The sequence below is a fragment of the Eulemur rufifrons genome, chromosome 7 (assembly GCF_041146395.1).
Source record: "Eulemur rufifrons isolate Redbay chromosome 7, OSU_ERuf_1, whole genome shotgun sequence".
NCBI classification, from domain to species: Eukaryota; Metazoa; Chordata; class Mammalia; order Primates; family Lemuridae; genus Eulemur; species Eulemur rufifrons.
The window spans coordinates 157228593-157251727 of NC_090989.1; the positions used below are offsets into that span (position 1 = coordinate 157228593).

Here is a 23135-nt window from a genome sequence, read left to right on the forward strand (position 1 = left end):
CAGAACTGGACACTCAGGAAGAATGACTCCTCACAGCCTGTGACAAGGCCCACTCATACAAGCACTGGTAACAGCAAGGTGGAATGTAGCTGCTTCCAACTTCAGGATTTGTTCTGTTCAAGGATAAATCCATCCAGCCACCCAAATATTTACGAAGTGCCTACCCTAAGCCAAGCACTAAGGACATAATGGTAAAGTCAGTTGTCTAGCAACTAGGGGGACAGACACTTAAGCACATAGTGTGGTAAGTGCTAGAGAAGAGGGAAGTCTGAGGCAGAATGATGGGACAAGGGAAGGATGGCCAACTCCACCTGCCTGGAGGAGGGCAGCAGTCAGGACAGGTTTCCCTGCTGGGAGATGGGCAAGCCAGGCCCTGAAGGCCGGCAAACAGACCATGATTGGAGGGGATGGGGAGAAGACACATTCTGGGCGGAGTAAGCACCACAACTTCCTTAATAGGTACAGGGAAGTAGCAGGGCAGAGTGTTTGGCATAATTCAGTTTGGCTTCAACACAGCAGGTAACAAGGGAGCGTTCTGTGGGAAAGGCAGGTAACAGGGTGACAAATTGAACAGGTGCCAAAGAGGAAGGGGATGAAATGCTGGGCGAAGGAGTCTGGAATGAATCCTGTAGGAAAGGAAAAGCCAGGGAAGAGTTCTAAGCAGAGTCACAGACGTGTTGAACTGTGTTGTAGAAAGGCAGCTCTGTTAATTGAGTAGATGATGGATTTCTGGGGGTGGACAGGACCAAGGAAGGACACTGGCTACGGCCACTAGGTAGCGGTGCTCCCGCGATGGAACAGTCAGCAGGAGTGGGGCGCTCATTTAGCAGCAACCTGCTTGGCCTCAGAAGGCCAAGGACTCGCCAGTTTGACACCTGTACCTTGGGTCTGCAGACACAAAACCGACTTGAATGAGAGGAAATACAAAGACTTGAAGCTACACATCCTCCATTGAAGGCTTGCACAATGATTCTGTCTACTATAACAAGCACTGGGAGTGTTGCCTGTAGGATGTTTTCCCACACAACAGTGCTAAGGAGGACACAGACAGCGACAAGCCCACAGAGGATGCCTCGTTACTACTGGTAGCAGGCAAGAACCAACTTCTGGCAGAGTTCCAAACTGCCAATGAGGGTGCAGGTGGAGAAGGGAGAGAGGGAGGGAGGAAATGGTACCCAAAGCAATAAACCTCACTCTGAATAAATACAGGCAGCCTGCACTTTGCAAAGCAAGGGCTGCCTCTACAAAGAATTGAAATAGCAAGTCTGGTATATAGGGAGACATGTTGATAGAGACCAAAAAGCAGGTGGAATTGTAAGGAGGTCTGTCATTTCGTTGACACATTGCAGATCCAAGACATCAACAAGGCCAAAGAATCTAGAGTTGAGGCCAAGAGGTTCTGCTCACCCGAATAGCTCTCAAAGGCAAGAGGCTCCTTCCCAGGCGTATGCCAAGTCTCCCTCGGGGCAGGAGGCTCAGGAGGGAGACATGGAGGAAACTGGGGCAAGACAAAACCACCTGGAGGGAAAGCCTCCAGTCAGAGCCAGAGCCGCTTCATGCTCATTTGTTCCTCTGCTTCAGGGGAATCTGTCCCCAGCAGTATAAAAGACATCAAACATATCCTGAGGACCTCATTCCTAGGAGATACATGCCAAAGTAACAGACTGCCTGCAATTTACTTTCAAGTGGTTTAGAGGGAAAATTATACATTATATATTATAATTATATATGGCAAATATATTATAAATGGTATAATTATAATACAATATAATTATATGTCTATTGTTATAATCATACTATATTAATATGATATACAGTGAGAGAGAGAGAAGCAAATGTGGCATTATGGACTCAACTGTGCCCCCCAAACTCGTACGTTGAAGTCCTAACCCTCAGTACCTCAGAGTGTGACTGTATTTGGAGACGGGGCCTTTAAAGAGGTAATTAAGGGTAAATGAGGTAGTATCGGCCCTAATCTAATGCTACGGGTACCCTTCTAAGAGGAGTTAGGACACAGGGTGTGAGTGCACCAACAAAAGGCCACGTGAGAACACAACCTGCAAGCCAAGAGAGAAGCCTCAGAAGAAATCGTCCCTGCCGAGTGACACCTTCATGTCAGACTTCCAGCCTCCGGGACGGTGGGAAAATAAGTGTCTATTGTTTCAGCCATCAAGTCTGATATTTTGTTATGGCAGCCTGAGAAAACTAACACACATGGCAACACAATAATTGGTGAACCGAGGTGAAGGAGGTTTGGGTATTCATTACACAATTATTTAGACTTTTCTGTAAGTTTAACATTTTTTCCAAATAAAAAGTTGGGGAACTAGGCGTGGTGGCTCATGCCTGTAATCACAGTCCTTTGGGAGGCCAAGGCAAGAGGATCACTTGAGGCCAGGAGTTCAAGATCAGCTTGGGCAACATAGTGAGACCCTCTCTCTACAAAAAAATTAAGAAATTAGCTGGGTGTGGTAGCACGTGCCTGTGGTCTCAGCTACTCAGGAGGCTGAGGCAGGAGGATCACTTGAGCCCAGGGGTGGAGGTTGGAGGTTGCAGTGAGCTATGATTGCGCCACTGCACTCTAGCCAGGGCAACAGAGTGAGACCCTGTCTTAAAAAAAAAAAAAAAAAAAGTTGGGCGAAAAACATATTCTAGAAGAATGAACTAGTGTAACCATTCAAAGGTCAGCTGGGCAATGTCTATCAAAATTTTAAATGCCCATGCCCCTTTAATCTGCAATGCATTTCCAGGTATGCATTCTACAAATTTTTTCCTGCAGACACATCAGGATATGTAAGGATATTCACTGCAACACCGTCATAACAAAAATCAATGTCTGTCAGTATGAGGTTAGGTGTATATACCATGGTACTTACATCCAGTATAAAACTAAGCAGTTGCTAAAAACAAGGTAAATCTATATGGAGTAATATAGAAAGATTTCCAAATTATATTAATAAAGTATAGAATAATATGCGTACCATGATTCTATTCATGTCCATTTTGGATGTATAAAAATTTATGCTGGTATTATGCATATTTTTTTCCTAGAAGGATATATAAGGGCCACCTTTTTTTTTTTTTTTTTTGAGACAGGATCTTAATTTGTTGCCCAGGCTGGAGTGCAGTGGCATCATCACAGCTCACTGTAGCCTCCACTTCCTCGCCTTAAGCGATCCTCCCACCTCGGCTTCACTGGGATTACAGGACCACACCACCATGCCCGGCAGCTACCTCTGATGAAAAGAATTATGGATCAGGAAAGTAGCCTCTTTATATCATTCTGAATAGTTAAAACACTCTTCCATATTCACTGCTTTTATTTAAAAAATTGAAAAAGAAAAGCAAACCTGTCTCAGAGACTGGAGCTCATGTAGCAGAGTGGGCTGTGGGAGAACCAGTATGACCCACAGTCAGGCTTTGGGCAGGGAAGGAAGACTGTGTGTGCAGGAGCTTGGCGCCCTGCGGTAGCCACACGTAGGAGCACCTCTGACAGAATTCAGAATGATTCCGATTCTTCTGGATAGCAGAAGCATGGCTCCTGCCTTCTTCCTCTCCATCTCCTATCCCCCTTCCCTAGAATATTCCAGAGTAAAAAAAAATCTTTTTTTTTTTAATTAAAGGAAGAAGAAATATTAAGAGACCTTCTACAGATCTTATTTGGTAAGGGGAAAAACACAGAAAACTTCATTTGTCCGTCCCATCATGTTATCGAGGGGCCCGCTGTGCAATGAGCCCCGTTCTGTCCCGCAGGAGATGAAGCACACAAAACCCCCGCCTTCTCTGCAGTGGGGGCTGGAGGCTGGAGGTGTGGGTTCTGCCTCGGCCTGTGCGTGGTGGCTGAGCTCTGGCTGCTGTGCTGGGAGCAGCCGCAAGGGACTACACGGAAACAGGGAGCAGACCACGGTAACCCAGGGCCAAATGTGGGGGGCTGGCCCGGGCAGCGGCAGCAGGGGAGGGGAGGTCAGGCTCTGGCCCTGGGCATTTGCTGACAGAGTGGACAGCTGGGAGAGAAGGAGGATGGCCAGGGCTGACTCGGTGGGAGGTGACCCCGTTCCACGGCACTACAGGTTCTGAGGGGTGGGGTGGCCCACAAGGGAGACACAGGCTTCCCTGAAGGTGAGAAGTGCAGAGATGGCAAGCCAGGTACCCAGCCCCACAGGGACAAGCGCTCCCTGCGGGGGCCTGGCAGCTGCCCCCTCAGAAGCCAGCCACCAGGAGGCTCACAGAGGCTCAGGCAGAGCTCTGTCTGGGACAAGTGACCTTTCTTCATCAGTGGCGCTTCTGCAGGATGGAGAGAACTCACTCAGAGGGAGCCGGAGGCCACCGCAAAGCGCAATCCATCCTTTCTAACCCCAACTCCACCACCCACCCCTGAGGCGGAAGGCTGGGGGGAGGCAGGCACACCTTAAGCACAGGTCAGCCTCAGCTCAGCCTGCCAACCAGACCTGGGATCAAAGGCTGATGGAGGAGCAGCTAACGCCTGAGAGAGCCCCCAGCGAGCAAGTAAAGGTGAGAGGGGAGCCACACCGCCCCGCGCACGGTCCCATTCCGAGCGTCAGTGTGCGGCATGCTCCTAAGCAGGCTCTCAGCCTTCGGTACAGCTCTCCTGAAGACAGGCATGGGGCCCCACACCCTGAAAAGGAGGAGTGTCCAGAGCCTGGGCTTCAGAGCCAGACAGAGCCCAAATCTAGCTCTGTGACTTTTGGTGAGAGAAGACAGGCGGAAGGGCCAGCACTGAACACATACTCAGGAAAGCAAGCCTCATTCTGCCATGCCTCCTCTGCACTGTCTTCCTGCTCCTCCTCTCCTCATCTGCTCTCCTTACTCCTGGGGCTGAGCCACCCCCTCCTGATCTCTGACATGCACGTGACCCAGGGTCTGCCAGCTGCAACCTAACCTCTCTACACCAACCCCTCCCTCCTCCTCCTCCAGGCAGCTCAGGGGCCCAACCCTAGAAGGACCCTAGGATCCCCCAACCAGCCCTCCTCCCCTGGCTGTCCTCCCAACGCTCCCAGGGCTCCTCTGTGGCTCTCTTCCACCTCCCATGGTCCTGTCCTCCCCCCACAGCTCCTCTTCTTCCTCTTGACTCTTGGGGAGAAGTTCCCCTCTCAGGGCTTCAATGCCAAGGGCTTGCCAGCCTCCACCTCAGCCCTGGTCTCCTAGTGATGCTGCAACCGCAGGCTGCCCGGCCTGCTGGCCCCTGCTAGTCCTGCTGGCCTTGCCATTTCCTCGTAGAACAGAGGTATCCTCACCTCCGGGGCTCCTTACTCTCCTCCCACGCAACTGTCAACCTCCCCTGCCAATTCCTCAATTTAAGAGTCTTCTGGATATGCACTTTCTCCATTTCTACCACCAAACTAGTCCTGGCCCTCATGATTTCCTTCCTGTGCCAATGAGACTGCCTCGTAACAGCCTTCCCTGCTCCTGGTCTCTTCAGCTACCTTCCCACGCAGCCACGGACGTCCTTGCCCTCAGGGAACTTTTGGTCTAATTATGCTGCACACCCTCTAACTCCCCTAAAATATAGCTCTCATCTTCTCCGACCTTAGCCTTATTTGAATTAAAGTACATCTTTTGGAAAAGGTGAATATATGGAGCATATAAAATTCTTTACATTTTTTACTAAGAACGAGTACATTCTTTTAGTAGTATTTGTATGGTATATCTTTTTCAATCTCTCTTTTTTCAACTCTGTATGTAAAGTGGGTCTATTATAAGCAGCATATAGGTGAGTTTTGCCCCCAAAATCTAGTTGGCAATTATAGTAGTTGAATGGTGGTGCCCAAAAAGATATGTTCAAGCCCTAATCCCCAATACCTGCAAATGTGACCTTATTTGGAAAAAAAAGTCTTTGCAGATACAATTAAGTTAAAAATCTTGAGGAAAGATCATTCTGGACTAACCAGGTGGGCCCTAAATCTCATTACAAGTATCCTTACGAGAAACGGGAGAGTAGAAGACACAGGGAGAAGAGAGGGCCTGAGAAGATGGAGGCAGGGACTGGAGTGATGCAGCCACAAGCCAAGGAATCCCTGCAGCCCGAGGAGCTGGAGGAGGCGAGGAAGGGTCCTCCCTGAGGCCGCTGGAGGGAGCATGGCTCTGCTCACACTTCCACTCTGGCCTTGGGGCCTCCTGAACCGTGAGAGAAGAAATTTCTGTTAAGCCAAGAAGTTTGTGATTATTTGTTATGGCATCTCCAGTAAACTAACAAAGATTTTTTTCTCTTTTTCTTAAAAAAATAAAAAAACAAACAAACTCAAAGATTACAAAACATACTCAGTGTAAAGTCTCTTTCCATCTGAAACCCCCAGGACCTCTGTTTGCCTTCTCGGGGCCAACCACTGTCCCCCACCTTACACACCCGTCCAAGGACAGGCAAGGCAAGCAGACAGATGCACAAATTGTCTCTCAGGGAGAAAATGGTAGCATGGTTTACACACCCTAACCTGAAACCCCCCTGCCCCTGGGAGGATGTTTCACCTACTGTACACGTGGCTCTACCTCTTCTATTAGGCTACGTGGCATCCCACGGTGTGGCCATGCCATCTCTTAATTCACTCTACGAACACTGCTGCCATCAATGGCCCTGCCATGTGCTGTCTCTGCGTGTGTGGGTACATATCTGAGGAGTAAATTCCTAGAAGCGCATCAAAAGTTGGCCGGGCGCAGTGGCACATGTCTGTAGTCCCAGCTACTCAGGAGGCTGAAGCAGGAGGATTGCTTGAGCCCAGGAGTTGGAGGCTGCAGTGAGCTATGATCACGCTACCACACTCCAGCCTGGGTGACAGAACGAGACTTTAACAAATAGAAATAAAAAATAAAGTGTAATCTTGAAGCAGCAAGGTAATCACAGACCTCACAGTGGTCACTTTAGCTCTTAATGTTTCAAAAAGAGACAACAGAAGACCCTCTGGATCACTCTGCCTCACAGATGGCAGGAAATCACAGGCACAGGCTCTCTGCTGGGACCTCAGAATGTGAGCAGGTTTCCCAACTCTTGGGATCTGGGAGCTCTGGAGGCCGTGAGCATGCAGAAGTGCACGCTTTCTTATTTATCCCTGGGGGAAATACTCCCTTTCCAATGACCTGGAGCCAGAAAGACACCACACTTTTGCAGCCCTCTGCCCAGTGTGGAATGCTGCTGATAGAACTTCATTTCTCAAGCTGCACCAAGGGCCAGTGCCCCGTGCAACACAGGCTAACGTCGAAGGTGACAGACTCTAAGCCAGGGCAAATGGTAAGCAGTCCCACCTCCAGCTCAATGTTAGGGCCAGCTGGGGACCAATTCATAAGCCAGGCAGTGTGGACCCCGAGTCAGAGTGTTGTCCTTGAGTGTCCGACCCCCCAGTGTAAAGGGCATGGAAAGTGGTGAGGGAAGGGGTGATCTGCCCGGGATCACCCCAGCAGTCAGCGGAGGAGTTGGAATAGAGCCAAGTCACCAGAGCCAGGACTTCTTCTCTAACCAGCACTGGCTGGGCCAGTGACCTCGAGCCATGCTTTGTTGGCCCCAGGAGCCTAGGACCCCCCTCCACACTTCCTGATTAGGTCTGCAACGCTTCCAGAGGGCAGAAGCTGTGCTGGGAGGTGAGCAAACCCACCCTTGCTGAGGGAACCAGCCATCAAGGAAAAATCCAGAGGTGTTTCTACACCTTTCCTAAATTATAAAGAAACATCCCAACAGCCAAGTCCCATCCCAAACCTCCTCAGTAGTGCCAAAACCCCAGAGGTACCCAGGGACAAAGTCCCCGGAAGTCACTGAGGTAGATCGCTGGTTGCCCCCCAAATCCATTCCCCGCTTCCTTGCTGAGAGAACTCCCTTAGTCGGCAGCTGCAAGGCATGCTTCCCGGCCTCTCCCGCAGCTGCGTGTGGCCGAGCTCCAGCCTAGGAAAGCTTTCCACCCAGGCCGGGCCACTGTCAAGGAGAAATGGAGGTCCAGGCGATTCTTATGGGAAGGAACTAAGTGCAGTCAAGTGCGGGTGGCTGGAAATCCAGTTCCAGCTTTATCAAAATGTTACGATTTTAAGCCAGTCACTTAACTTTTCTGAGTCCAAGTTTCTTCAGTTGTCCACTGAATGGGGTCAATGTGGGGAGAAAAGCAGGCAGCTGCCATCAGCACTGTCACCACTTATTAGGTACTTACTACAGGCACTTCCCATCACTGCTTCTAATCTTTATGACAATCTTGCAGCCCCATCTTACTGATAAGGTCAAACAGTCTGCCTAAGGCCCAAAATGGCACCACCAGGACGTGTATCTAAGTCCACCCGGATCCAAAGCCCACAGTTCCCTGCCATCCTGACGATTACAATACACAGCTGAATGTGACCATCCAGCAGCAAAGCAAGAGGCATAAACGTAAGACCACAGTGTTTCTGGTAGGGACATCCCTCGAGGTGGCAGAAAGGGTGCTGGTCTGGTGCTCAGGAGACCCCCTTCACTCCCATAGGTTTTCCCAACTCCAGTCCTCTTCCTTGAGTCCACCCCGACCCTGGAGCGGAGTGAATGGAACTTAAAACCCTCCTGTGACAGAGAGCACAACGCAGACTTTGTAAGCTGGTGACAAGGGCCCCCGTGGCCTGGCATCTCCCACCTCGGTGCTGTCACTCGTATTGTCCCCTTAGCTTAGGAGGGGCCCCACATTTCTTTTCCTGGATAAATCTGAGGCATCTTCCTTCATTCCGCTGCAACTAAGTGTCCCTCTCTCCCTCCGGCTCCCCAAGTCTCCCATGCACACCTTTGGCCTGACACTTCATGTGTGATGCTAAGCATTTGTCTGCTCTCCCACTGGACGATTAGTTAAGGAGGCAGACAGGAACCTTGTGTGATTCACGTTTACACCCTCAGCACTCAGCCCCGTACCTGGAATGAAGCAGATACTTAACTACTCAACTGAGCAAGCGGAGCAACGCGTGCTGGCACTCCGGCACAAGTCAAAGGAGGCAGCGCTTAGTGCCTGCGTGTATGAGCTCTGGGTTCAAACCCTTGCTCCAGAACCTACTGTGGGACAAGGGAGCATTGCTTAACCTCTCTGGGCCACAACTGTTCTCTAAAAAATGGAAGAAATTATATACCCACCTCATAGGAGCAGTAATAAAATAATACAGAGTACTAGAGCTGTGCTTTGTATTTGCCAAGCACATGTCAGCAAGAAGTAGCAGTGGTATTACAGCTAGAGCAAGAATAAATCCTCAAGCACAAAGCCCAGCTGCAGAAAATAAGAAAGCACACACCTGTTTACAATCTGTGGATCCAGGGCCTCCTAAATGTCCTTCTTTTTTCTTTTCAATTATATTAATGAATCATTGTAATGAGTTTGGAAACCAGAGGGAGAGAAAAGTTATCTAAAATGTCATCATCTGAATACAACCACTGGTTGTGGTATCACTGCGATTCTGGTTCCAAATCTCCTTCTAGCTGCGCAGACCAAACAGACTGAACCGATACCAAGCTCTGCTCTCTGTTCCAGGTCTGTGGGCCTCCATGTGCCCCTAAGGCTGGCCGCTGGAAGAACTCTCTGCTGGTGCTCTGAGAGGTGAGCACATAAGAGAGGTGACAGAGACAACCTGGGCGAGAGAAACAGAAAGACATCAAGGTTCTCAAGCTCTAGGCCTGCCACTCTCTGCCCGGAACAAGGGCACTAGTGACTACGTAAAGCGGACACGTGGAGGCAGAGAGGCAGGCACTCCTCAGGCGGCGCAGCCCAAGGGCAGGGGCATGGCAGGTGCCGGGGAAACACTGAAGGTCTGACGGGAAAGACATCTCATGCCGCTCTTGGCTGACAATAGGAGACACACCATGAAATCAAGTTGGGGATGCTGTAGGATTCCCTCTCTAATCAGAGGGAGGCAAAAACTAGAAGTGACACATCACCCATTCAGTGAGTGGGTGAGACACCCTGTCATCATGCTACAGTGCAATAGGAACAGCAGGCTGGTGCCACCATCCACGTGAACTGGCTGACCCGGCGCCCACAGGGGGAGAGTGCCGAGGTCATCACTTGGCCAAGAAGCTCCCTCCATAGGGCACTGTGGAGCTCTGAGTAACCATGTCCTCTCTCACCAGAACAACTGGCGGGAGGCCGGGAGGTGCCTAAGGAGACCTCAGCACCTTCTCAGCACTCCCACGGGGCTGCTTCCCAGGCCCCTTGCTTGGACCTGTCCACTCGGGACAGTGCCTCAGGCCCTGGGTCTTTCCCAGTCCCCAAGCAACCTTCACACCTACCCACCCCGCATCCTGCTCCCTGCCCGTCACATGAGGAAGCAATTCAATCGACTACTGCCACCTCCTGTCACATAGGATAGTGACTCATGATAGCTTCACATGCTCAAAAACAAGACATTTTAATGCTGGAATTTCAGATACCAAAAAAAGGGTGATGGAAAAGCTATCTTTGAACAGGGACCTTTTTAACAACCCTCAGGAATCACATCACGTGGATGAACGTCCACATGCCTGTCCGGCTGTGAATGCCACATGACTCACATCTCCTGCTGAGTTGGCAGCGTCCAGACCTGCTCGGTCGCTACGATCAACAAGCACCGTGGCGGGGTAGAAACACCCTGGGGCCTGCAGGACCTGCGGGGCCAAGCCAAGGCAAACCAGCACAGGACTCTGGTTTCAAACCCACTCCCCCTGCCCCACCACTTAGCCTTTCCCTGGGCAGGGACAGCAGAGGGACAGCTTCACATGCCACCTCCCATCAAAGGTCCCACTCAGTGCCACACTCCATTTTACGTAATAGGATGGGACTACTGTTTGTCCATTCAGCTTCCACACAGCTGTTGGTGGGGTGTCCTTAAAATATAAATAAAATTATGTCACCTCCACTCCACTTAAAACTCCCATGACACATAAATTTGTCAAAAGCCAAACTTTACACTTAAGATCTATGCAAATGGTCTTAAATGATCATTATGTAAATGATACTTCTATAAAATTAAAACACACAAACAGAAAGCCCTCCCCTGCCCTTCCACAGCAGGTACAAAAAAAATGCGGGTCCTCCTCTGGCCGGGGTCCCACATGACGTAGGCCCCGCCTCTCCTCTGACCGCAGCCGCCTGCACTCCAGCCACACGGGCCTTCCCTCGGTGCATCACAGCCCAAGCCCATCCTGCCTCTGCTGCACCTTCCGTCTGGAACACTCTCCTCCCAGCTCCGGAACACTCAGTGAAGTGGCTGACCCCTTTTCACTCCTGTCTCAGCTCATGTCACCTCATCTACAGGTGTACACGTCCCACCTTGCCCCATCCCCTGATCTCATTTCTCTGTTTTCTTCACAGCATGAATCTCAGAAATTCTCACGTTTTCTTATTACTGTCTTCTCCCCACTAGAAGATAAGCTCTGCAAAACCAGGAACTTCTGTTCTGTTTACCCCCTTTACCTTTAGGGAGCCTGGCTAAGAACAGGGAGCTAAACAATACCTGTTGAACAAAGGAATTCATGCCATCTGTCACTTAAGTCATTTATTTAGTGTCCAGATATTTATTTTTAATTCAACAAGTTCCATGAATTTTCGTGATACAATCTCCCAGAAGCATGGTTTGCAAGTCAGGAGTCCTGCAACAGGACTAAAATTGGTTTGGTTCTGGACAAAGCAAGCTGCCAGCAAGACTGTCAGAGGACGACTACTCCAAACTTTTCTTCCTCATCATTATCGGCAAGGCAGGACGAACCAGCCAGTCACGGTTTCCCTCACCACAACTGGCCTTAAAAGCAAGAACCAGATAATCTGGGTTTGTAACCAGCCTAAGTGCCCATAAACCCTTTTTGGTAAGGATTTGCTTAAATCCTCCTTCACGGACGTTCGACCGAAGGTTGAGAGAAACGATAACTGAAAAAAAGCTAAACTGTCTAGCAAGAAAACACGCTTCATTCTCTGAACACAGGCCTCCTTGGAGCCCCTGCTTCCCGCGGCAGCAGGGCTGCGGTGCCACCGCCAAGGACAATGATCGCAGTAGGAGTGAGGGGCGTTCCCACTGCGCATGTGTTCCACAGGGCATTCTGTTTGATGGAAAGAAATACGAATGGCTGATAAACACATGAGAAGATAACCAACCTTAATAACACTGATTTTAAAAATGCAAATTAGTAATTACTTTCACCCAGATTAGCAAAGATTAAACCTTTTGGTGAGGGTATTAGGAAACAGGGATTCTTAAACTGCTGACAGAAAAGTAAGTTGAACAACTGCTTGGTAAATGTGGGGAAGTAGATTTGTGATCCTGGTCCCCAGAACACCCAGGTAAAGGGGGGCATTAAACTGGTGTCAGGGTGGCCTCAGTGAAGGGAGCCTTCTGGAAACCAGGTGCCCTGGAGGCAGAGATGTTAAACACGCTGCTCTGTGAGCTCTGGGGGAGGAGGGGGGGAAGAGGCTTCCAGGATGCTGAGTTTGACCTAAGATCCAAGAGGAGCTGCAGACCTGTATATACTCCTTAATGAGGGCTTGACTGTTAGTGTACGTCCTTTCTGAACACCGATGGAAGCCCCACGTATAATCAGGTTGTCCTGGAAGGACCCTACCCTGTGAGCCAGTGTCCCAGGCAGCTGGGAAACCCACAGAGATATGCTGCAGCTGCTCCTGCTTTGTGTCACCACTGTGCTGCTAACCTGTATTCCACAGACAGACAAATCGAGGCATTTCGTCTAATCTCACAGAGCAGTGGTTCCCAACCTTTTTGGCACCGGAGACTAGTTTCATGGAAGACAGTTTTTCCACGGACGTGGGGGGCAGGGGGGAGGCAGAGCTCAGGCAGTGATGCAAGTGATGGGGACTGGCTGTAAATAAGGATGAAGCTTCTCTCGCTCACTCTCTGCTCACCCTCCGCTCACCTCCTGCTGTGTGGCCCAGTTCCTAACAGGCCATGGACCAGTACTGATCCACAGCCCAGGCACTGGGGACCACATTCATAGAGGACGAAGATGTATGCGTGTGTGCGGGAGTGCGTGCGCGCATGTGTGTGTGTTCGCTATCAATCCACAGATAAACATGAAAAGCTGCGTCAGGTATTTTGGCAATATCTATTACAATGTTAAATGTTTATACATTGTGAGACCCAGAAATTCCACTTCTAAGATTTTCTTCTTTCGTTACATTCACACAAATGCCCATGAGTCTGCATAAGAGCATTCCATGGGGCACTGTCTGTAAGAATGGAAGACTTAAAAACTACCTACATGTCCACCGATAGGGAAGGTACTGATCATATGTTACGATCAACTGTTAAAAAGTAAGGCAGAGATCATATACTTGCAATGGGTGAATTTTATGGCACATAAATTATACTTCAAAAAGCTATTTAATAAAAAATAAATAAATGGGACCTGAAAGCTTCTGCACAGCCAAAGAAACTGTCACGAGAGCAAACAGACAACCTACAGAATGGGAAAAAATTTTCACATGCTACACATTCGATAAAGGACTAATAACTAGAGTCTGTTTAGAACTCAGGAAAAACAGCAAGAAAAAAATCAAACAACCCTATCAAAAAGTGGGCAAAGGACACGAACAGAAATTTTTCAAAAGAAGACAGAAGAATGACCAACAAACATATGAAAACATGCTCAACATCTCTAATCATCAGGGAAATGCAAATCAAAACCACAATGAGATATCACTTAACTCCAGTGAGAATGGCCTTTATCAAAAAGTCCCAAAACAATAAATGTTGGCGTGGATGCGGAGAGACAGGAACACTCATACACTGCTGGTGGGACTGCAAACTAGTGCAACCTCTGTGGAAAGCAATATGAAGATACCTTAAATAGATACAAGTAGACCTACCATTTGATCCAGCAATCGCATTATTGGGCCTTTACCCAAAAGAAAAGACATTCTATAATAAAGACATTTGCACTCAAATATTTATAGCAGCACAATTCACAATTGCGAAGATGTGGAAACAACCCAAGTGCCCATCAATAGATGAGTGGATTAATAAAATGCGGTATATGCATACCATGGAGTACTACTCAGCTATAAGAAACAATGGTGATATAGCACCTCTTGTATTTTCCTGGATAGAGCTGGAACCCATTCTATTAAGTGAAGTATCCCAAGAATGGAAAAATAAGCACCACATGTACTCATCATCAAATTGGTTTCCCTAATCATCACCTAAGAGCACATTTAGGAATGACATTAATCGGGTGTCGGGCAGATGTGGGTGGGGAGGGGATGGGTGTATACATACATAATGAGTGTGATGCGCACTGTCTAGGGGATGGACACGCTTGAAGCTCTGATTTGGGAGGGCAGGGGGGCAAGGGCAATATACGTAACCTAAACTTTTATACCCCCATAGTATGTTGAAATAAAAAAAATTTATATAAAAGAAGCTGTTTAATAGATCTATCTGCACTGAAATGGAAAAATGCACATTATGTTAAATGGGGGGGAAAAAGCAAGTCACCAAAACAGTAAATGTGTAGTGTGAACCTATTTTTATACATATAAAAAGAGAAATTTAGAGGCATATACGGGGTGGGGGTAAAAAAGATAAAAAAGAAAAAAGAATAGAGGCATACACAATAAACTGTTAACCATGGTTAGGTCTCTAGGGGATGGAATTACAATGAACTTTCACTTTCTATGCTATATATTTTCATAATGTTTTAGTTGTTTATAGTAAACATGTATTACTTTTATAGTAAGTATAATGGTCTCTGCTGCTAAAAACAATAATTAAAAAATGACTAAACTACAATTTTGCACATTAGGTAATTAACAGCCTTCCTCAAACCCAACTCATTTAGAAAATTTCCCTCGGAGAGAAAAGCTACCAGCAGGCGGAACTCACTAGAGATGGGAAACGTGTCACTTCAGCCGGCTGAGTCCACGTCCAGGGGGCTCTAGGATCACTGCTGCGCTGCTGGTCCCGGTGGGCACAGGCCCCTGTGCTCCTGTCCTCCAGGCCAACAGGCATGAGTTAGCATAAAGTGTTCATGGTGTATGTTTCCACTTTTTGGGATTCCCCAGTTTGAATGCCTTTTAAAAATTAATCAACCAACAATTCCAATTGTGTTAGATAAGAGGCCCTTGACTATAAAAAGTTTTCTTTATTAAGAGAACTGACCTTCACCACCACCTCACGGTTAGTCAAGTTTTAGAAAAAGGCACAGCGCTGGAGCCTGCATTTCTCAGAGGTAACATGTGCAACCTGCCCAACCCCACCACAGACGCTGACCCTCAACTCAGGCAGCGCAGAGCGGACACTTGTCTCTCTGCCTCCTCTGGTCAGAGGGGACACCCACAGGCCCCATCACACAGTGAGGGGAGTTCCAAATCGCAGGTTAGAGTTCTATCTCTGTAACCCAAGGCTCTGACGCGATTCTGGCTGCTTAGGGTGGTCCAAACTTGGCAGAGAACAGAACATGTAACAGGTACAGGGAGGGGCACTTGTGATGCTGTTTTCACTCCTCCAACCTAGAAGGAAAGGGTGGGGCTCTTGGGGTCCACCTGCCAAGAGTTAAGCCCAGGAGCTAAAGGACTGGACACAAAGCTGCCAACTCATTTAACTGGGCCACTCAACTGTAAGAATTTCACTAGGGGAAAACCCCCATGTAGTGTGTTTCATTCCTAAAGATGACTCCACTTGCCTTCTTACCATCTGGAGGTCATACACTTTGAATGCCATTCCCTGGCAGGGGTGAAGGGGCCACCCCTCCCTCACCCAGCAGCCCTCGTGAGCACTGATGGGTTCTGTGAGCAGCCGGCTCACTTGGGGAAGCCGTGTGAACCTGGCTGGCAAGAACGGGCCCAGCCCCGACATGGTCCCCCCAACAGCATCCTGCTTCATCTCCAAACACAAACAGCCTCCTCTGCCACCTAACCCAATATGCATTAAACTGAGTTCCACGTGGATTTCTGAGACAGCCTCATCAGATAAGATATTATCAACATCAGTAATGCTGATGGCTTTGGGCACTCGAGATAAATTAACTCAATCATTCTTCATTTAATCCTAGAAAGTGGATAGAATCATCCTAATTTTCAGATGAAGAAACTGATGCTCAGAGCAGTTAAGGAACTTGCTGAAGTCTGCAGGCGGCAAGTGGTAGAGCCAGGGCCAGAACCCAGGCTACTGCTGACCCTCATGCCCCACTTAACAGCCAGGCACCAGCATCGGGACCAACTTGAGCCTGGCCTCTTGATACCAAATGCACAGCTTGTGAAACTCAGACCTCTATGTGCAGTCCAGACAGCATCATCAAAAGTCAAGAACAGCCTCTAAAAGAGAACTACTTTAGAAAACTGAAATTAACAGCTGACCCTTGAACAACATGGTCTGAACCGCATGGGTCCACTTATATGTGGATTTTCTCCTGCCTCTGCCACCCCTGAGACAGCAAAACCAATCCCTCCTCTTCCTCCTCCTCAGCCTACCCTATGTGAAGACAAGGATGAAGACGTTTATGATGATTCACTTCCACTTAATGAATAGTAAATATATTTTCTCTTCCTCATGATTTTCTTAATAACATTTTCTTTTCTCTAGCTTACTTTATTGTAAGAATACAGTATGTAACACATACGGCATACAAAATATGTGTTAATTGTTTATGCTATTAGTAAGGCTTCCAGTCAACACTAGGCTATCAGTATAGTTAAGTTTTGGGGGAGTCAAAATTTATACGTGAATTTTCAACCATATAGGGGTGGGGTGGGGTGGGTGGGGGAGTCAACTGTAGATGGAAAAACAATTCAAGAATGTTATTCTATGCTGATGGTGGTTAATATATGTATAATACATGCATGGTCCAAAATGTCAAGGCTTGTGGTAAGAAGTCAACTCAAGTCTTCGTGCAGGTTAAAAGTGAGAACATTTGCCCACTGAAGTTCACTGGAACAGGGCAGGGGCCACTCTGGCTGAGGCTGTAACAGGTCTCCTCTGACAAGCCCTGTCTGGACAAACTATTAATAACAAGTGTAAATAAATGTGTGCTGTGGCAGGGGCCACATGACTCGGTGCTGGAGGGGAAAGAGCAGAGGCCTGGGGGGCAGGACACATGGGTTCTAGTCCTGGCTCAGCCTCTGCCCTACTGGGAAGTCTCAGGTGAGCCATTCAATCCCTCCAGTTCCACCTGTGCATGCATCCTTGGATTAAGTTATCTGTATTTTTCCATTCTAATAACTGATGATACGGTGTGAACTGTTCTGCTGTGGAAGCCAGTCAGCCAAGGTGGGCCTCAGTGAGCCAACACTTAGCACCTACTGTGCACCAGGCAGCGCTAAGCACCATATCTTGTTTAATTCTCATGACCCATCCAGACAGTAATCATCTCCCACATCTGGAGGACAAGAAACAATCTCAGAGGGATAAAGTCACACAGCACTGGAAAAACCACCATAATGTAGCATGGTGGTCATGAGAGGCCAGGGCTCAAATTTAAGCAGTTTGATGCCATAGTCCATGCACGTGACCACCTCCATTCCCTGGTCTAAGAACCCTATAGTCCTAGCTATACCTCCTCCTTTCCCTGGTCTATGAGCATTCCCTTTGAGTGACAAGCACTTGTCTACCTAGTTGTCTGAAGAGCCTATTTAAATGCATTTATGTCCTAATAGCATTGAACAGAAACATCTCCACTGTTTTCCCAAGGGCATGCACCTAAAACCAAGAGAAATTGGCTTTTTATGAAGCTACGTAAACAAGACAAGGGCAAGTCCAAGTTCAGAGGACCAGCTCCCCAGAGCTTCAGAAGGCCACACGGAGGGAGTGTGTGGGACTGCCAATAGCATGGCGGGCGACCAGTCTTCATAGAGGCTCCTACCGCTGTGCAAGTGAGGAGATGGAGCAAGAGCATCCCTTGGCCTTGCGCGGATACATTTACCCAAGCACAAAACCCTTCCTCTGGGAACACTGGACTTTACCTGAGAATTTCATTGAGGAAAGTGAATTAGTAAGCACCCTTGGCAAAACAATTAATGGAAGACCAGCTCTTCTCTTGACACCACAGTTATTAAATTACACATAAGACCTTGTCCCTAGCTCCTCAGCCCAGAGAAGATGGCACCCAGAGTATTCTCTTCTCAACCAATACAAGTTGTGTAACCAAACAGGATCTGAACAGAAGAGAACAATAGGGCTCATTTCCTGAGGCCCCAGGCCTGGGAGTTAGGCAGCAGAGCAACAGAGAGCAGCCAGGAAAGTCTTAACTACCATAATCACCTGACCCCAGGAGGCTTGGAACCTTAGATGAGGAACTCATGACCCAGTAGGAGCTAAAGTATCTGCAGCCCTCCTTGGCTGGCAGTGGGAATCCCATCCAGAGTGGTCTGATGGGCACTTCAGGTACCCTGGGGTTCCTCAAATAGCTATTTTTACCTCTTCTCCACTTAGGAGGAGCAGGCAGACTGGGAGGGAGGAAGAAGTGATACATGAGAAGCCTGTATACCAGTATAGGGAGAAATTCAATATTAATAAACCAAGACTGAGGACTGGAGCAAAAGCTGCCTGAGGGAAGGCAAGGTCTCAGTCAAATTAGGATTCCTAAACTCTCAGAGCTCAATTTGTTCATCTATCTACTTGAGTCCTTCAAATTTTCTTTCCATGAAAGCACTGGAAGAACTACCATCATGTGGCATGGTGGTCATGAAAGGCACTATCAAATTAAGTTTTTCTGCAGTCCTTAGCCTATCATGCAGAATGCACAGTGAGTGGGCAGCTTGCTTACAGAACGAGTCTCAGAGGAGGCCTGTCTCCCAGCCTCTTTCCTTGAGCGCTACAAACTCCAGCTCCATGGGGTGAAGGGAGGCCACTGAGCATCTGTGGTGCTCAGGAGCTCTGCAGAGGGACTTGCTAGGCGATGTTTTTGGAGTTGTCTCACAGCTCTTTCTTCCTTGGTTCCAGCCTTCCTAAAAGTTTAGAATGGATAAAACCCTAGAGAATCAGCGTGTCCTGGCCCTACTAGTTCTTATTTGAAACAGGCCTGCCTACTCTGAATGTTCTGGCTCCTTCTCAGAAAGGCCAGGCACAATTCAGGAGAGTCTGGGAAGAAGCGGGGCGCAGGGCCAGGTGGGGCCCTCCAACCTGTCCTCAGACTCTCCTACCAGGCCACAGTGCCAGTGGGTGTGCATCAACCAGACAGGAGTCCCAGTCAGCATGCATCCTTCGGACTTGCTCTTCAACCAAGCTATCCGCAGGAGACCTAGCTAAGCGTCTTACCACACCTGATGCAATGCAAGAGGAGCCAGATGTGGGTGGGCAAGGACAGAACCAAAGAAAGCAGAATTAAAACTCTCTGTCAAGAAGTGACCACACAATCTGCTGTAAGAATCAGGAGAGTGGTGACTGTGTCTTAGCACAGTCTAGGGACAGGGGAAGAGAAGGTGGCTGAGGAGAAACCCACTGGGATTGCTTACTATGGAGAACAAAGACTTTGTCAAGCCCCATTAGCACATCCTCCCCCTTAGCATTTGAGACTGAGCTCCTGGGGCTGCTGGTACCTTTGAAAGAAGTGTGTGTGTGTGTGGGGGGAAGACCCATCCCTTGCCTCCTTACAAAGAAGGTCCTGAAACAAAGCCATGCAACTGAAAAGACTGAAAACGTGTAGAAAGGCACCATACACAGACGGAGCAGGCTCCAGTTCAATCATTAGCCCCTGTTTGACTCCCACACGTAACTCAAAGGCTCATTATACAACCTAAATAGTCTGAAATGCATCTTTGCTCAACAATCCAGTGTGGACTGTAAAAACCCAGATTTCTTACCAGGTAAAATACAAGCAGTGAGCAATCAGGTAGGCTTGCTAAAGGCAAGGCAAATATAAGAATATGACAAACTGCCTCTGTGAAACCCTTAGGACTGAAGAAGGAGCCGACTCCGACTCCGGTCCTGGATGAGATGTGTGCTGGTGTCTCTGAGCCTGTTTACCTTTACGAGCTCAGGAGGAACAGTAACACTAGAACACACTCCTGGCATTCTGGCTCACCAAGATGAAAAGCAGTTAAAAAGCTCTCACTTTCCACTCAATACGCAGATACACCTGAATGAATCTTTGCCCACTCAGCATACAAGCCTAGAATAGTTACTTACTCAAGAGATCTGTTTTTTTAAGTAGACTGTAGACTCCTGGAGGAGGATCAAGTCTCCTAACTTTTCTCACACTTGGCCTTGCTATATTATTTAGGTCATTAAATATGAAATGTCCAATTTTGAATCAAAAGTTTAGTTTATTATATCTCAAACAAGAAACAAAGTACAATTAATCAAAGTATGTGCCTAAGCTATTGAAAGTTTTGTCATCTTAACGGTAGCTTGCTTATGCCAATAGTGAAGAAGTCTGGAGAGCGAGAGGCTATGAAATTATGAAAGTTGTTTTCCACCAGCTTGTTGAGAATTGAATATCTTTCCTTGTAAGAAGTGGTTCAAAGCCTGGAAGAAGTGGTAGTCAGTTGGTGCAAGGTCTGGTGAATACAGTGAATGACAGAGTTTCCGAGTCCAGCCTCTATAGTTTCAGCAGTATTGTTTTTTGCAACATGGTCTTAAAAGAGGATTGGCCTGTCTCTATTGATCAATCTTGGCTGCTTAATCACAAGCATCCTCATCATTTTGTCCAGCTGGTTGCAGTACGCATCTGCTATAATCGATTGACCAGGTTTCATGAAGCTGTAGTGGATAATACCAGCGCTGGACTACCAAACAGACACCATTAGCTTTTTTTAATGAATATTCAGTTTTGGACTGTTTCGGCACTTCATCTTTATCCAACCATTGTGCCAAACGCTTGCAATTGTCAAAAAGAATCCATTTTTCATCACATGTAACAATACGGTGTTACAAATGGTTCACCTTTATATTGTGACAGCAAAGAAAGGCAAGCTTTGAGACAATTTTTCTTCTGATGCTCATTTAATTCATGTGGAACCCATCTATCCAGCTTCTTTACCTTGCTCATTTGTTTCAAATGGTCCAATATTGTTGGAATAGTAACGTCAAACCTTGCTGCTGATTCACACGTAGGTTGAGGTGGATTCGCTTCCACTACAGCTCTCACAGCTCATCATTATCTACCTTGGTCTCAGGTCACCCACATGGCTCATTTTCAAGATTAAAATCACCAGAATGGAACTTCTCAAACCATCGACACACTGTGTGTTCAATAGCCACATCTTCCTAAACACTTCGTTGACATTTTGAGCTGTCTGTGCCGCATTGGTTCCACGATGGAATGCATATTGAAAAATAACACAATTTTTTTTACTTAACCATGTTTTCACAAAAATTGCTCTTAAAAAATGTAATCACAAGCCAGTACGTGTGTTTGAAAGAATGAGGATGTACCTTCACAATAAAAATGAAACAAGAAGCATCAAAGTGAAATGTCAGAGACATCAACTGTCAAACTTAGTATTTAAGGAAATCGGACATTCCATACACAATAACCTAATAGTTTTGTACACTATGTCACAGATTACTCCAAAACTTAGTGGCCTAAAACAACAAACATTTAATATCAACTGTGTTATTCTGACTGACAGTCTCTTGGAAGGCTGCAGTCAAGCTGTCAGCCAGGGCTGCATCATCTGAAGCCTTGACTTGGGCTGGAGGATCCACTGCTGAGAAGGCTCACACAAGTGGCTGTGGGTTGGGGTCCTCCGCTCCTCACCATGGGGTCTCTCCACAGGACTGCTCAAGTGTCCTCAAGACATGGTAGCTGGCTTTCCCCAGAGCAAGTGATCCAACAGGAAGCAAGACAGCACCCCAAGATAGAAGTCATAGTCTTTTTATCTTTTTAATAACCTAATTTCATCCCACATATCATCACTTCTGACATGTTCTACTTCACACAGACTAACCTTGATGGTGTGGGAGGGGACAGTACAAGGGTATGAACACAGGAGTGGGGATCGCTAGGGCCTGTCACGGAGGCTGGCTGCCACAGGTGCCATTCTAAGTTCTCAGGAAATTTTCACTGAACATGGAACAGGTGCGTATTTCAAGGGGGAACTGGACACTGCTGTTCTGCTTTCAATTCAGTCTTGGCTAACACTCTCATGCTCACTGCTGACCTACTTGGCTAACAGCCCTCCAAGGTAGGAAAAAACAACATGGCACTAGAAGTAGTCACCATGGTGTTTCTGTCCACCCCTTAAGGATAGTCCCTTTCCCCTAATCTACTTCAACTAAGGTGTCCTAAGTACCTTTTCTCATTAGCCCAAGTAAAACAAGGGCAGCCTGGACCCAAATTGTGCCATGGAGGCGTACAAAGAAGGGCTTAGGACCTGGCATTTACAGTGTGCCACAGCAGCACAGGGGAGGTGGGGAAAGGTGCCTCCTTTATGAACAGGAGGCACTGAGATCACATGACTTCCCAGCACAAGCCTAAACCCCGCTGCACTGCCTTTTGTTATTGTGCTGGCAGCAGTTGTTAACGCAGGAAAGCAACTCAGTTTCTCCCAAACTTACGTAATTTGCTATAGTCACACTTAACTCTTGAGATTGTAACTAAAGATGTCAAAATTTATAAAGGGGCCCGGGAGCTGAGTCTGAATGGCCATCATAAGGACTGGAGCTACTTGCTTTGGCCAAGGAAGGATCAAAGTGCCTTCATCCATTTTTTTAATCTGCCTTCATTTATAAAAGATGTTTCTCACTGGATATAGAATCCTAGGTTGATAGGCTTTTACTTTCAGTGCTTTAAGGATGTTGTTCCACTGTCTTCTGGCTTGAATAATTTGACAGAATGTATTAGTTCTTATGTTTATGTCCCTGAATATAATGTCTTTTTTCCCCCCTCTGGTTGCTTTTACAATTTCCTTTTTATCACTGTTTTTCAACAATTTGATTATGAGGTGGTTTAGTGTGATTTTCTTTGTGTTTATCCTGCATGGGGTTCATTATACTTCTTGGATCTGTGAGTTTACAGTTTTCATCAACTTTGGAAAATGTTCAGTTATTATTTCTTCAAATACTTTTCTGCCTTTTCCTCTCCTGCTTCTTCTGGAAATCCAATTTCATGTAGACCTTTGATATTGTCCCATGGGTCACTAAGGCTCTGTTCATTTTTTTTCCCCAGACTTTCTTCTCTTGTGTTTTAATTTATAAAGCTTCTGTTGCTATGTTTTCAAGTTCACTATTCTTCTATAGTCTAATTTTCTGCTTATAAGTCTATGAGGTTTTCAGAAATT

At 47.3% G+C, this 23135-nt stretch overlaps 1 protein-coding gene across 1 annotated transcript in view; it reads right to left on the reverse strand.

The window, feature by feature from the left end:
• The window catches only part of STIMATE (STIM activating enhancer), a 56665-nt gene that overhangs the window by 20791 nt on the left and 12739 nt on the right, over window positions 1-23135 (reverse strand). The gene's annotated exons all lie outside the window — the stretch shown is intronic.